Raw genomic sequence first — 17,778 nt, 5'->3', positions numbered from 1 at the left:
AGATTCTCTTTTTATACTTGGTCACATTTTCATGTCTTTTATATCCCCTTCTGGGTATGATGGATGGAGAAAAGACAGGCTAAAAAAAAAAAAAAAAAGCTGACATTCATGAGTTATGAGTTCATAGCCTGCCATAATGGTTTAAGGGAATAATACTTTTCCAAAATTACATGGATGCTGAGATTGCAACATCTTCTGGTGATTATTGCATGCTTTGGTAGTAGAAGCTATGTAGATATTTAGCTAAATTCTTTGTGGGTCTACCTTGTAACTTTTTCCCATCAATATAATGGGGCTTACCCAGGCAGCAATACCTCCATATTCTTTCTGCATACCATGCTACCTACAGTGAAGGATATTTTAGTTAAAACAAGACAAATATCTGTATTGTTCCTAAATAATGTGATAATATTTCACAAGCATTAATAGATGTGACCTTTTTCTTGTGGAAAGAGAGTGAAACAGAATCTGATCCTTTTTCTTCTGTATTTTCTTACCTACTGCGTAATCCAGTTAGGGAGGAGGATCCTAATAATGCAACTGAGGAGCATGAAATCAGTGCATCTAGCACATCTGAGAAAGCTTTAATCTAGCAAATCAAGGTAAAAAAAATCTCATTCAGCAGTACAGGGTTCAGCACACAAGTAAATTAATGCAGTAGATTTATAATTTAGTTCAGGCCATGTTGTAAGCTGCATTTTTACAGCAATACTCCAGCAGTTACTGACATGTTACAGCCAGATTACAGTTCTGCTGAAAACAACTATACATGTTTCAATCATACATCTAAGTTTTAGTATGGATATAGGCTATTACTTTCAATCTGAATATAGTTTTCTCATTTCTTGACCCTAATGAAATTTCATTTTTTTTCCCTATTAGTGGGTGAATATAATAATAAAACTGAAACACAACAAAATGCATTTCATATTAGAAGTGAATAGTGTTGCTTTCACACTGAAATAATAAAAGAAAATATACTCAAGAGGACTTGATTTTATGAAGACAATTGTGCTATAACTCATGTCTGCTCCAAATTTGTCACATTTCTCCTCTTTCTCAAGATATTTATAATTTATAATGCACAATAACTCCCTTTGGATTAGTATTCTTCCAGATCCATCAAGCCTGAGAGGCCAGATTTAATGCATGACTTCCAGACCAAATATATCCAGCAGTTAGGTGGGATAAAGGAATAAGAGGAAGAGAAATATCATCACTGTCATTGAATCAACAATTGACCCTGTAGCCTAGACAGCAGAGGTGGGTGATATTAACCTTCCTCAAGCTACTGAATCATATCAGTGTCAGTATTCCGATCAGCAAAAATTAAACATCAACAGCAAAAATGTGTAGGTTTGGGGAAAATGAAGATAACACATATATTACAACCGTAACAGAACATGAAAGTAAAAATAATCACCGTCTTCTTGTTGCATTCTGAATAATTATTCTGTACATCTGATTGTGGTACTACTTCATCACAGATCTATTGGAAGAATAAATTTGTATTGAAGGAAGCCATTAAAGCCAGGGGAGAATGCAGAGGTCTTTGACGTCACGACTTATTTTGCTATGAACCATGGCATTAAGGACTCAGTAACTACGTTAACCTTTTAACTTTACGCTGGAATTAATTTCTCTCTACTAAATGTTCTAAAAGATGTTAGAAGATTACTAATAATTTTTAATGTGTCCATGTTGTTCTTGCTGACCCTGTGACACTTTCATCTACTCTCTATTCTATTTGGAAAGGATTCTCAGAGTTCATGAGAGTCTTGGTTCCTCGTGGTCCCCTTCAAGGATATCCAAATTCATTGACCTAAAGCATGCATGTGAGAATATGTACAGCATCTCTTCTATCATTACCAAGATACCTTTGAGCTGGGAACATAGTGTGAAACTGAAACACAATTTACTTTTTTATTAAGTACTATTTATATTTCCTATATATTTAGATTTAATATATGTTGACATGAGAGATTTTATTTGTATCTGTTCTGAATTTAAGTTATTGGCAATGCCACTTTACTGCAAAACATAAAAAAGCAATAACAATGAAATGATGAACAACAATTCAGCTTTGTAAAGTCAGAATTAAGAAACGTGACTTTTGAGTTAGAAATTAAATTTTAATTGTTTTAGAATAGCACATAAGAAACACTAGGTTTATTCTTCTTTGCCCTTTCATAAAAAAGCATGCTTACATCTAGTTCTGCAAACCTTCTTTGTATATTGATTTAGTGTTATCTTCCAAAAGAAATGCAGAACTGAACTAAAGACAAAAATCTGTGAACCTTATTGGTTGACATAATAAGCTCCTTTTTAAAAAAGTAATTCAGATGCTTGTTGCATCTGAATAGCCCTTTTATTAACTTATTAAGATATTAACTGTTTTAGACAGGTACTGCTATAGCAAAGTGTATAATTTTTTTTTTTTTATTTAACCTCAATAACCTTCACTGTTGATGTTCTGTTTACAATTGTATGTAAGCTATGTTCCCCTTGTATCCTTCCTTGCAACAAGAATGAAGAGAAGCAGAATATCACAAACAATTATAGGAACTTATTTCAAAGTCCTAAGGTAGATTTTTGAAGTCTGATAAGATATATAGTGAAGCCCAGCCTTACTAAGGACTTTTATATTTGGCTTCAAACAGGGAATAATTTAATACCATATCTTTTACAGATATCTATATGTGTCACAAACAAAGAGACAAGAGAATAAAAACACTGCATAAAATTTTAATTAAGAATTTCATATTTTGTGGAGGAATTGCAAAAAAATTATTTCTTATATTCCTTTTAAGTGTTCATATCTGGGCTTTGGAGGAGTGTCTACAAAAATGAGAGTTTGATCTATAAATGCATATCATTCAAAATTCATGTCCCTTTTTTTTCCATAAAGGAGAAAATATGTAAAACGGTATGAAATCTAAACACCCTCTTCTTCTGTGATAGGATATAGTTTCAAACAATACAGATCTGATTTCTAATCTGCAAGAAAATAATTTGAGAATCATAGATCTGAAACAAACACAGAAGAAACCCTTCAGATTTGACCAAGCCTAGCTGTGAGGTTTTACATTCAAACATGAAAATTAAAAAAATTAAGATGGCATTCCAAGATTTTGGAGGAAAACCAAAGATAAAGTTTGCAAAACATGTAAGAACCACAAGATTTCCTACAGACCTATAGCCAAGCATTTGATTCTAAATGGAACAAAAATACTATATGTAGTTAAGATATAGTTCATTGAAAATGAAGGAATTTGAGGTTTGGAAAACATCCAGATAATTAACTAAATACACAAGTTTACCAACTCTTATGATATGTGGACCCGTGAGCTTTTTTCAAAGGGAAGTGAAAGCTCCTTTCTCTTAGGAGTTTCATATACATAGACTACTGTACAGTATTTAAGAACCTGTTTTTCCTAATCACCTTTTTCAGACCTCTGAAATGCAGGCTACCTATTCTCTCTAAGGCTAAATCTATATTGATAAATTAAATTGTACTAAGAAACATGTCCAAGCACTGAGAAGCTTCATCATTCATACTGCTAAATTTTCAAAACTTTTGACATGGACCAGTTAGCACTCTCCCAAATATTTCCTGGTAATAGCTCAGATGATAACAAAGTAATACATTATTTCTAGTTGGTAATTTACAGTCAAATACCTTAAGATAATGAGAAATTTTAGTAGTATGAATGAATGGAAGTCATTCCATGCAGTCTGGACTCAGGACTAGAGAATGATCTCTTCACATTTTATATGCTGATACAGATACAGCTTCTGAGTCTGAAGATGAATAGTTTCAACTGTAAAAGTGATATCATCAAAAACAACTTGTCTTAATGGTCTTTTCCAACCTAAATGATTCTACAATTCTATGTTTCTATACCATGATCCTTCAGTCCTGAATTCAAATGATTTGCAAGTTTGAATGAAATAACACTATGATACCTCATTATGAAATCAGGCCAAACGCTGATTTTGGTTTCTAGTGGAATCTATTCTCTCAGATGTGATGATCTGGAAATAGAAAAAGTAGCAAAATACAGTTTGTGATTATCTTAAGACTGTAATTTTGTTCTTTAACACTGAGCAGTGTGTATGATGCCGTTAATCTAGATTTGTCGTCATAAATTGACTGTGGGCAGTTCATAATGTGTTACATAAGTAAAAAAACATTAATGACTTGGACACAGATCCTTAAAAACACTTAGGCAAGTTAAATCCCTTGGATTGTAGGGGGAATTAATATTGCTTTTTATAGTGTTGCATAAATAACGGTAAAGTTTGGATTATAAATAGCAACCCAAATTTAATTTGCTTTTACATCAAAAGCACAGCTTCCATTCGCTCAACTAGAGCTGTGCATGTATAGTAATATCAGTGGCTTGTATCTACACTATCAAATTAATTATCTATTTTGACCAACTTTGGATTGTTCCGTCCTTAGATAAATGGTATGCATGAAGCTAGTATCTGTGAATCAAAATGGGTGTAATGTCTGAGTAAGACAGAATTATAGCAGTGCAGTCAACATACACTTTGTGGGAGGTATGGGTGATGAACAAGAGTTCAGAATCATATGACCAGCAATTAAATTGAGGCCTTTCATTCTTGTTAACTGATACTATAGTACTTCCTCAGCAGGAATGAAACAAATTGATTTCCAAATATAGCAAAGTAGTTGTACATGAATGCACGCTCGGTCCTGCAATAGTGCACATTTGCCAGCTAATCAGAACTGAGTTTTTGATCTTGACATTCTCTCTCTAATGCAGAAAATAATGAACCTGGCATAAGAACTTGAGTAGACCAGTTAAGCCTCAAGCTTATTCCATATGTTTGTTGCATATACCAGAGGGAGTTGTGATAAGTGGCTTTTCAGCATATTACAGCCAGATTCCATTTCACCTAAGCTAGGTTTCTTTTGTGTTAAAATGAGAAAATCTGCATCTATTTGCCCCAGTTGTCTCTAATTTTATCTGAATCTATTTTACTCCCATCATCCCTCTTCAATCAGTGCTCCCAGAGGCCAGTGCATATCAACACCATAAGAGCAGTGTCTTGCGAGGTCTACAATTATCCAACGACTTGATATGGCAGGCTAATCGCATTAAATTGCAGCTATATCCTTTCAACTGGATTCCCCAGCTCCAAATAATCAACATCACAGAGTAAGGTTCTCAGTTTTAATTCTCTCTGGGCAGTCAGAATGAGTCCTATATCATTCTCACAGCACAGTGTTTAGCATAACTCAGTGTTTGAAAACCATCGTATTTTTAAACCAATTATTTTGGTTCTTGGGCTCCTCACAAAAACAATACATTTCTTTCAGCTTTAAATTGTAAGCTAATTTCCATGATGATTTGCCTAGGCCATAAAATGCCCATTAGAAAAAGGCTACATTAGCCAGAGATAAGTTTGCCAGGAAATCCTTAGGGGTTGCAAAGGAGAAACAGGATTCATTCAGCACCTGAGAAGCTGTTTCCAATTACTACATATCCATCTCTAATTGATATTTTAATCCCTAAAACAGTTTTTAGTGTCTACTATTGTTAACCTTTCAAAAGTTCCAATTACTATATAAAAGGAAGTAGTTTAGAGAAATAGAACAAAAGTATCCCAAGTATTGCAAGTGCATAACTTAGATGTTTTTAATACAAAATAGAATCACAACAAATTTGAAAATTTCCTCAGAAAAGTCTGGGAACTTTGATATCCAATTTAAAGCACACACATTTTTCAGAAAATATGAAATAAATACATGGTAAAATAGGTTTCTTTACATTCCTTTAGTAGTCCCAAGCCGTCTGCTTCTGAAGGTCATGCCTCTTATTCAGAACAACCTCGAAATTTATGGGATTAATATTACAAATATTCTGGATAAATTATGAGTTAAAGGACATATTAAAAAATGAGACAAATGAGTAGGCACCTATGAACAAGATGTTAAACAGAAAGTTTAGCTTCATTTATGCAGATTCCAATGTACTAGAAATTCTACAGCATTCTAGAGTAACAGCACACTCACCATTTTTAAATTAAAATTTTAAGATATATAAATTATACTCTAGAACTTAGGTGGTGGTGATATTAAACTAAATTTCTAAACCACTGCCACACATGCAAAAACATTTCAGAATTCTGTCATAGAAAACTCCCAGTGTGACACTGTAGAAGTTACGGGCACTACATTAAGTTGGCAATACTCAGAATCATTAGCTGAATGTCAGCAGTAATGTCATTTAAGTGATCACCAGACTACTGAGAAGAGTGGACATAGCTCATGCCTTGAAAGGTGTAAGGTGTCTTGAGAAAATATTATATTTAAATCATTTAAGAAAAAGACCTATTTCTTTCCTCAAACTAACGTAAATTATTAAAAAGCACTACAATGGAACTGAAAACTGCTCAGATACTTGACCTTATGGATGTATTTCCCAAACTGTTCAAACAAATATCTGTGCACAAGGTAAATCCATTCTGCATCAACAGCACCGAGCTCAAACTAAAGCAGCAACGTCATTTCTCTCACAGCCAGACATGGAGAAAAAAGTAATGATATTTTTTTTTCCCTTTTTAGCAAGACAAGATTGGAACACTTCTATAGGAAATGGGCTTACTCAGCTTCCCTTAGGCTGGATCTACCTCTGAGGGGTGAATTTACTTTCCTTGTACCATAAGGGTGCTCTGCAGGTTTATAGGTTTAGTTGTCTGTATGTACTAGCTCGATACTTCTACCTGATGATTAATTATTACAGTAAAAAAAAAAAAAAGGCAGATGGGGAAGGGAGATGAGCCTAAAACAAGGCCTGGAAGAAAACAAAGAAAAGAGAACATGTAACATCTTTAGCCTCTTCCACGGAGAACCATCTTGATTTGGTGTTGTTTATGGTGTTATTTATACAACTGGTTTTTTTCTTTCTTTTAATCCAGAATACATAAGAAATCACTAAAACATAGATTGGAACAATAGAGCATATATACAGAAAAAAAGTCTCAGTGGGATGAGAAATAAAGCAGTAGTACAAATCAGCTAACATTATTCTTTAGCAACACCTTAGTTTCTATCAGAGTAGAAAGGCCTTGTACAGTGTAGTTTTAAACAGAGGTGATTCACTATGAGAAAAGATCCTTTTACATCACTGAAGCACACTTACATCTTCTAGAACAATAATGTCTTGATGTCAGCTGATGAAGTTGAATGGTATTGTGACATTACATAATAAGGCAATGAATTTAAAATATTTGTCATTCCCTTTTAGTAACTGCTTTCCTACCTGGAAAACCTCACTAAGTGGCTCCCTCATTAATCTTACTGTGAAAATGGAGATACGCAAAATAAAAACCGCACACCTGCATTCTGGAATTGAGATGTCTTTGAAAAAAAGAATGGGAAGGCAGACAGTAGCTATAAAGCAGGAGAACTTCCCTTCAATTATGTAATAAATTCAAGGGAAATGCCAAGCAGATGGCAGACTACACAACTGAGGAAGAAGAGATAAAAGAAGAAAACGGAGAAATAAAGACATTAGGTGACCATCTAGGTAGAGGTATGTTAACACCTTGGGAGGAGGAAGGAAGCATTAACAATCATTCCACCCACTAGCATTTATTCCTCAAATTGCAGGTTTGGTGTTAAAGGAATTTAAAACATCCATTAGCTTTTCACATGAAGAACAGGTCATGAATTATAACTTCTAGAGAAGCAGTGGAAGGAAAACCAAGTCTGGCATAATTTTAGAGCTAATTTAAAGAATTATGTTAGAGTTTAGATCATACAGCCTCTTCTTACATTGCAAATGAAATTAAGAATGTAGATTATGGTTCTTCTTATTCAGGCTGATTAATACCTCCTCGTTGAAATCTATAGTTCTATTAAGAATTGTCATTTATGCTTTCAGAAACATGGAGGTGTTATAAACACTAAAAAAAATTGCTATGTTTGCTCAAGAGGTGGCCACAGAAACTGTCCTTGCTATACAATTTCTTTTAACACAGCAATGGTGGGATAGTATGCATAAAGTTTTAAAATTATCTTTTTTTTAAAAAAAGGAACAATATGTCTCTAATGGCTCACTACAATGAAAAAACAGGCACAAAAATAAATATTTGACCAAATTCTTCTGTCTGCCACACTGAGCCCACACGACTGGCTCTAGTGGGGGTTTTCTGCTGCACAAGGCAAAGTTTAATGCATTACAATAATGAATGATAAAAGTTCCCTTCCCTTCTCCTTCTTGCACTGCTTTTGTATTACAAGGTTTTCTAGTGTCTTTTCCATTAAATTGTCAGTCCTTGAAAATGCTAATATAGCTTGCTGAGAAAAAAAGATCTGCACCACCCCCACCCCGTTATGCACAAAGGATATAGATTTGTAACATCTCAACAAATAAAGATTCAGAATATGGCTCAAGCTACAGAGCATATTTTTTTCTAGTTCTTAATGTGCTGAATTTGCTACCTTGACTGGTGGCCGTCAACCACATGGGGATTCAGCACTGTAAATCAGGCAGAGAGGGAGTTGAGGGCTACTAGCCAGTGGATTATATGAACAGACCTGTAGCTGCCTTAAAGTCTTCAAAAGACATTTTAAATTCAACCCGAATCATGTGTTACTCCAGTAGAGAAGAGTGAATTTCACCCTCAGGGAGCTTATACTAGCTCATATAGTAGTCTTACTGTGGAAAATTCACTTCAGCCTCCATTTACAGTATTCCCTCTCTCTTCTTCTCTCCACTTCCTATCCTCAGGCCAACAAAAGGAAATCTGGTTTATATTTCTCAGCACAGCATTTGTTTTCACCTCTGACACACACCGAACAATATCTACAAGCAAGCGCCATGCTACCAGCAGTGCCACGCTTCTCACCTCCTGGTCTAATCACTCACGGTCTGCAGTGCCTTCTGCCCAGCTCACAACCAAATCAGCGACACCTCTCCCGATAAAGCCTTATCAAGGGATTTTATTCAGGGAAATGAGAAAATGCACAAGATCATAATTCTGACTTAAATGGAAGCTTATCTTCCCAAAATTATAAGGAACACTTTCCTAAAATGGATGATTCCTGTTACACGTCTGTGTATAGCCAAGTGTCAGAAATCAAAGACAGAGCAACTTTCCTGTAAATGCTGTGTTTCAGAATCACCTTTGTTTCAGCAGCAAAACCTTTTGAGTATAACAGCTGAGTTAAACATAAGCAAATGGAAAATAACATTGAGCTAAGTTTCTATGACTAATCAGTGACTGTATGTGAAAGGAAACTAAAAAAATGGTGATAAACCCTATGTAAAGTCCATTTTCAAAGATGACTTAGCTTGCAGAGGTGTGTTAATTGAAAAGTCTTGTGTTTGGATCCTAATGGGATTTACCTTAAACTGCATATTGAATGTGGTGCTCAACAGTCCTTTGCTATGTGTTTAAATACCATGAAAAGCAAACACATTCAAAACCCTCCATATGATTCTGTAGAACGACGATCCTGTGACTTAATAAACATTCATATCACGAGCAATTCAAGATAGATCTGATTTTTTGATTCATTATAAAATCCATTTTCATCCTCGCTTTAACGCAGAACCAGCTCCCAGCTAACCTCAGTACAGCCATTCCAAATTTTGCTCATTTTACATTGCCTTTTCAGGCATTTGGAGGCTCAAGTCCCATAAATGTTTGTGCTCATGCTTACCATTCCGCAAATGGATTTGCAAATGGCCTCTCTGAGACCATTCCTATAGTTAAAACTATGCATGGTAATACAGTTGGATTAAATATCATTGTTCTAAACACTATATGCAGACAACTCCTCCTCAAGGGCATATAAGCTAAATAGACTAAACAGACAAAGTCTTGCAGGGGAAGCAGAGGCATAACAACCTGTATTTAACTTATAACATTGGTATGCTTCCATGTATGAAACCTTGACTTGTTTTTGTAAGCATTTTTAAGCATTGGTCTAAAGCAGTCTGACTACTGTCAGCAAACTCTGAAAGAAGAATCAAGTGATTTGCCCAGGTTGCTAAAGAAGCTGCCTGGCACAGCTAGGAATAGGACTAAAGTCTCTGGAGCTCTATGTATTAGCATGCTTCAAACTTTGACAAATTCGTGTTCTGGTGATAAACACTGCAACCTTAAATAAACGCGTGCATGTGGGAACAAAGCCTTTTTTTAATCTGAGATCTTCCACTCTTCTTGATATTAATCTTGTAACTGTCCCTCCAAGTCCACAGCATCTTTCTGTTATGTCAGAGTGCCATTTTCATCTCTCAGATGCTAACTACACATATAAGTGAGTAATCTCTGTTTCTGTATGTGGTAGGTTAGCTTTGGCTAACAGCCAAACTCCCACCCAGCTGCTCACTCACTTTCCCCCTCGGCAAGAGGGGGGAGAAAATAGGAAGAACAGGGAAGAAAAAGCCCATGGGTCAAGATAAAGACAGGGAGATCAGTTACCATCACAGGCAAAACAGATTTGATTTGGGGAAAATTAACTTTATGACCAATTAAAATAGACTTGGGTAACAAAAAGACAAATATTGAACCAACACCTTTCCTTCTCCCTTCCCCAGGCCCAATTTCAATCCTTCATTCTTGTCTCCTCTAACCCCCTCTGAAGAGCACAGGGTAGTGGGGAACAAGAGGTTATGGTCAGTACGTAATAGTTTTTTGTGCTACTCCTTCCTTTTCCTCTGCTTCTCCATGGGCTGCAGTCCTTCAGGGAACAGCCAGCTCCTGCGGTGCGGGGTCTTCCATGGAGCACGGTGGACACCTGCACTGGTGCCATGGAGCATTTCTTCCCCTGCCTCCCCTGGTGTTCCCTCTGCTGTTTCTCACTCTTTTTGCTTCCTCCTCCTCTGCCTGTGTGGCATTTTTTTGCCCTTTCTTAGATATGTTTTGCCTGAGGTGCCTCCCACTTGGCTGCGGGCCTCAGCTGTGCCCTGGTGGGGCGGTTGGAACCGCCTGGAACCGGTTGTGTCTGGCCTGGGCAGCCCCGGCCTCTCCTCAGAGGGGCCATCCCTGCAGCCCTGTTGATGCTAGCTTTGGGATGTGTTCAATTTACTACAAATTAATGGAGCAGTACAAATAAATATTTTCTTCCAGCTAACTGACCAGTTTGCACACTGCACAGTCAACACATTATGCTGAGGTTGATCAGACAGGTTGATAGGTCAACATTGATAACCATGCTTTCATTCTACTCTTCATTTCATAAAAGCTTTCAGAAGGCACCCCCCCAAAAAACAAACAAACAACAAAAAACCCCACCACAAACTAAATTAAAAAAACCACAAACCAAAATCAGTTTCAAATGAGTGGAAATGTTGAGGACTTTCCCTTATCTAAATAGACATCTCCATACCCAGTAACTGAAAACTTGCTGGTAATGTTTTCAGCAACTAAAAGTTGCTGTTGTACATTAGATGAAGACTGACTAGATGTAGTTTATAAACTATTTTAGGAAGCTAAGATGGGAATGATAAAGAAGATCCTTCAATGATTGAATATGATTTAGTTTTCTTTCAAATGTGTTTAAAAATTTTAACAATGCAGTCTTAGAATGAGATCAATCTGATCTTACATGTGCTGAACTTTATGAGATAATGAATTCCATAAATACAAGTCACAATAATGAATTGTTGACAAATGATCAGGTCATAAATTTTATGCCACTGAAAATACATCATGACAAAGCTGAAAACAAATAAAAAGCCTCATTTAATTGTATACATCAATTCACAGATACTTGAATTCCTATTCAGTAAGCAAACTTGCCCTGGCCTGATTTCATACTTCATGCAAGAAATGTGTGTTGATTTTTCAGAAAAATTCAGATATTATCAAAGGACTTAACCAAAAATAGATATGGATTATTTGTATGAAGAATAGAGTGTCTTGGTTCAGTGATTATGCGCATCTTCTAGGATATGTGTCAGGAAAGGACCTGATGTGCTCGCTTCAAAGCCTGGTTTGTTCTTTTTTTTTTTTTTTTAAATGTGCTATTTATGTTACCTTAGATATAGCAGTGGAATGGATATTTGCCTTTTTTAAGTAGACTTTAATAAATCACAGAAAACTCCCAAATATTGAATCTGTTAAGCTAGAGTCTAAATTAGAGTTATGTTATTTGTATATTTAAAGCTATCAAAAATAAAGAAGCACTGAAATGAATTGAAATGTCCTGTAAATGCTATTTTAAACAATGCCCTGTTTGAATAGTACTGTTCATGTCAGGGAAGCGGAATTATGCCTATAAGAAAAATACATGATTTATTACCTGTTTTCCTAAAACATTCCTTAAAATAAAACTTTATTCCCTGTTTTTCATTAATAAATAGCTCCAAAAAGAGAATTTCTGTGTTTCTCCATTGGATCCAGCAACTAGACCCAGAAATACCATAATGTCCCCAAATGCTTTACAGTTAATTATTGTTGGTATTTTACATTATATAGTTATCAGTGAGTAGCAGGGGGCAGGGGGGGCAGTGAGGAAAAGAGCAGAGATTAATCTGCGAGCAGAGGCTGGTGTCCAGGATTGCTTTTTTCCATGTCAGTGACCTCTTAGTTGTTCTTCTGACATCACAAATCCCATAGTCCTTCCTGCAGAGCACTCCACCCAGAATAGGCTCCTGCAGAACGTCCCCATTCAGAACAGCCCTTAAACGTCAGCGAGTTTTCCGAGGATTTGGTCAGGAGGGCATCAGTTCATTGTCTCAGTGCTGGATAAGGACACTAAACACCAGGCTATTACAGACTAAAGTGGCGGGTTGATAACATGTTTTAAAATAAACATCCTGGCCTGCACTTTCAAATCTTAATTACGATTCCCTTCCATCAAGACAAATTTCTCTACTCCTATTTCCTATAGGCTTCCCAGGAGGGAAGGAACCAAGGCACGTACATTGTGTTTCTGTGGGCACACACCTGAGCTGGAGATCGGCTGATGTTTCTCTTTTCCTGTATTATCTCCAAAAGGCAACTCTGCAAGGATTGCATGGCAAGGTGGCACACCGCTGTGAATTTGAGATTCAGCTGCTGCAACTAACTGTGAAGGTAGTTTGGCCCAAATCCACAAGGGTGCTTGTTTGAGTCCTATTGAAAAGCAACTGTTTTAAATGACAGTAAGGTGATTGAATCCTTCTGCGGATTTGGGAACCCTGTTCTTCAAAGGTCTCAGCCTACTATCTAAGCATTGACACATGACAGTTGGAATTTTGTTGGACTTTAGACTTAATATTTCGCTAATAGGATTAGGCTTTTTCAGGATATATTAATCAATTTTGCTTTCAATTGAAGTGTAAATTATGTGGTAAACACCACATTTATTTGGAGACCACAGAAACATGCTAAACACTGTCATCACACTAACAATATTGTCAGTAGGTTTCTGACTTCTTCTATATAGCAAAAAATTGTTTTCTTAATAACTGATATTTTGTTTAGGCAGCAGAGCACCTCTATGTCCATTCAGGGCTTCAGCTTTTCATTTTCTCACCCTGTAGTATTAAAGGAGACATCTTTCAGCATGTCTTATGTAGTCAGGAAGAAAGTAGGGCTAATTCTCCAACAGAGGGAAAGAACTGGCAAATAACCACAGCCATGTCAGCAGATTCAAGTCCTGACTTTCCAGGCTGCTACAACAACTAAAAACAACATATCCATTTCATCCATGTTCTATCCTGAAGGTTCAGAAGGTGAGAGGCAAATCTTGCGATGTATAAACAGTCATCTACAGTATATTTGACAAAGAAGTTTTATTGTCTTAAAATGGCTTGGCTTCTACCACCCACAGTGTAGAAATACAACAGTGGAGCTTGTAAACCAGCTTCCATCCTGTTCTAATGATAGTTTAACAACCAGAAGAACTATAATGTTTAAATATAGAATTATTTCTGTTTACACATTTAACTATCCCTGGTGTTACAGGGACTTTGGCAGTTTACATAATATCCTCTGAACAATAGATATGTGCAGTCTGCGCTGGGTGAAATGATACAGCCATCTTTTAAAGGATTAAAAATTGTAGCGGTTTTGTTGATTTTTTTTTTTTTTTTAAATTGCAGCTAATCCTGTCTTTGATAAGCAATGCCTGTTTTGGCAGCCTCTTGATGCTGACAGCATCTAGATTCAGTTCAGGATCTCCAGCTTAAATTTGCCACTCCATCCAGACTTATAGGCACCAGACACTATGGTGATGTCTCTGCTAGTAAATAAAACAGGGTAAAATAGCCAGCTTGCTGAGCAATGGGATATTTAAATAAGAAATGTTAAGGTGAGTCATGTATCTGAAACCCTTTCTTTGCCTCTTGAGGATGGAAGTCCTAGATGCAAATGCACCTATATGATACAGGTATTAGGTACCTCATGTCCTAAAGGAGTTATCATCTCCTTTAAATGTGACTGGCTAACAACACTCACATTTGGCTAATACTTAGCAACATTCCCTGAAAATTATCAGTGGTTTTTTTTTTCTTTGCATTGCATATAACACTCAGTCACTGTTAGACTGAGATTTGAATTCATTCATATTCTTCAACATTCAAAGCAGAATTTGGGATTTAGTTTGGCTCTTTTGAGCAGACTCATGAAACAGTTCACCCAAGACTAATTTTTTCGAGTAAAATTGTGCTCAGCTTTTTTACCTTCATAGAATTATCTTGTACTGTATTTTTTTATAGCACTGAATGGATGAATGACACTTGTATTAACCATACTGTCCTCAGCACAGAGTAGGGTGGGTTTCTTTTATTTTTTTGTTGTTTTTTTTCTTCCCATACTCTATATTAATGCAGATCCTTCACAGATGTATCCAAAAGTGCAACCAGACTATCCCATTGCTAATCTCTGATAAAAGAAAAAAAAAGAGTTTTTATTGTATTCTCACTTTTGAGAAAACCTATATTAAATGAGTCAATTTCATGATTTCCTTGTAGAAGTATGAACTGCTATGCTTGAAATTTGGTCCAAGGTCATGTGAAGCACAGCCAAGACTCACAGCCTGAAAGGTCAGAAGGAAGGTACTGAATCTCCAGCATGCTCAACAGAGACCTCAGGACTTCTGGTTAACATTCTTGCTTGAACTAAAACTTTGACATCTTTTTTGACTCAGACACCAGTGACTACAGTAGAAGTACAGTGAAGTAAAGCCCTTTGAGAGTTGGTTTTGCTCTCTTTAATTACCCTTTCTAAACCCTTATGATTTTTCATTGGAACACTGGGGACACACAGGGTACAGGTTGAAAAACACTATACTAAAATGCATCTTCCAGGCGAAAGGAAACAAAACAAAACACCAACCAATCTTGATTTAAAGAATCTGCTTTCATTTTACCGTTACAAAAAAGCCTGAAATCCAGATGATACTGTTTGACTTCATGTTTCACAAGAACTGTTTCATAGAGATTAAAAAAAAAAAAAAAAATCCTTTTTCAATAAATGATATGTGTTTTCTTGGGATTGCTAAAGGAAAGTCAATGTACTTCCACTGCTACCAAATCAAAGGTGAAAAAATTGTCTTTAGAAATTAGTCTTTCAAAGTTGGAGGTCTGTTCAGGAACTATGCTCTTACCAGATAGCAGGGATAAAATGTATTTGGCCTATGTGTGCTCTTGGTTTATATCAGCACATATATTCTCCAGTACTAAACACAGCTGTGAAATAGTGAGTGAAAGAAGAAGGCTGTGTGGTAGTGAGAGCATTTCTCCATTTCATAACCTGAAGCACATGTTTGCACTGAGCACTGCTAACAGGCGACCACAACTCCATTAGCCACGTCTTTTTCCCCACTCTTGTTAGTGTTTTTAGGGATAGTGGGAGAGATGCTGCTACTAAAGAAGCAACAAGAAAAAAGGAAAAAAAAAGAAAAAAAACAAGGAAGAACTTTTCAAAAACTCAATAAGAAAACACAAGGCTAGATTTCCATCTCTGTTACGCCCTAGTAAAGCTTATTACCACAGGTCAAAGGTGGAGACATTTTAAATTGTGATTTTGAAGGGTGGTGACAATTCTGTATCTCTGTGTTTATCACTCATACATCTGGTTTGTATCTGGGCATGGTTATAATTTGTTAGCATCTTGAAGTATTTTTCTTTTCTGTATTATACTTGAGTACACTGTGTCTAGATAGATGTCCTAGCATTTAATTGACATAATGGAAGGATTGCAAATATTAACATAAGACAAAGCAATATATAAACTAATCCTAGGAATGTAAGGAAGTTATTAAAGATTGTTTAAATACAGGGCGAATACAATGATAAATGGACGATAGGACATATAAAAACCTTTCACATAATTTTGATATAGGAGAATAACTTGATACAGAAATGATATAATTAATCAGTTACAACTAAAGAGCTCAGCTGAACTGCAGGGCTGGAGGTATAGCTACAGCTTTTTTCTTGTAAAGAATACTAATACTTTATAGACATACTGCATGGCTGCTGTTAAGCTCAAGGATGGCAAACAGTAAAGAAACTCATTTAGGGAATACAGTAAGGACATGTAAAGCTAAATCTAGTGAAATCTATGAACAAAAAGCAACCTGGTATGACAACAGAAACTCAACACCTAAAACATGGTGTTGTGATACAAAGTATAGGCGATGTGATCTAGTAATTAAGACATTGAAACTAAGAAATTGGCAAAACCACTCTGCCTTTGCGCTTGTAACTATTAAGTCTTGTATCTAAACTTTCTGTTGAAAACTTTGGGGCATATAATATCTCTTAGTGTGCCTATTACACCTCTTAGCACTGGAATTAGAACCAATGATACCTCTCAGCTCTTTTAAGGATACAGTGTCACTTGTTTATCTCCAGTCCAAAAGCTCAGGAAAATATATGTACTTTTTTTTTTCCTCATATGCATACACCATTTCTGCTGTTGAGACCACCCAGTAACAGTACTGTTTATGATAGTATCTCATACACCTTAAACCCAGTGAATCTAAAACACCAAACCTGGGGGGTGGAATTTAGTATTGATAAACCAGATAATATCCTGACACATGTTTCTGCAGTGATCCTAAATTATTTTAAAAGTAGGGAAAATATGTTATAAAAATAGTACAGCAAAGACAAAAATAAGTGAACCAAAATTTTATTAGCTAGAACAGAATCTTGTGTAACTAAATATAGTTTGTTATAGGTAGTTCATATTTATTTATCACAGGTAAATTAATTTATCAAGTATAATAATGAAAATTATTTAATAAAATTTGTCCTGATTTGGGGAAGAATATACCGATTATAATGAACTAATTTTTGAGTAAATATGTCCTCCCATGATGTCATGCAAGTTATAACAAGGTCATAGAGCTGGTTGAAAAATGACAAATAATTGGTTATTTTTTTTAAAGATATAAAAGATTAAAAGTAAAAGTTGGAAATCCTTAGCTTTCTGGTAAGTAATAAAATATACCCAAGCCCACTGGCTCCTCATTAATCTACCCTGAATTCCTCTTTCTCCCACACTTAGAAACATCAATATATTTTCAAATAATGCCCTCTGAAGAATTTATTGCTGTTTTGTCTATTCTTATTTCTAGACTGGTACATGACATACACAATCTTAAAACACAGTAAATTTTGAAGAGTAAAGAATTCTTTCCCTTTATCAGAAAGCTGTCTGCATGTTGGGTTTTTTTTCCCCTTTCACTCACTGATACTGTATTGCCAGAAATGATGTCATGCTATTCATATCATATCTCACAATAACACTTTTCTAGAGTAAACCTTAATCTCCTAAATCCAGTGTACAGTGGCT

Source organism: Buteo buteo, chromosome 4 (assembly GCF_964188355.1).
Source record: "Buteo buteo chromosome 4, bButBut1.hap1.1, whole genome shotgun sequence".
NCBI classification, from domain to species: Eukaryota; Metazoa; Chordata; class Aves; order Accipitriformes; family Accipitridae; genus Buteo; species Buteo buteo.
The sequence above is the reverse complement of the archived record's forward strand: the minus strand, read 5'-3'. Positions refer to the sequence as shown.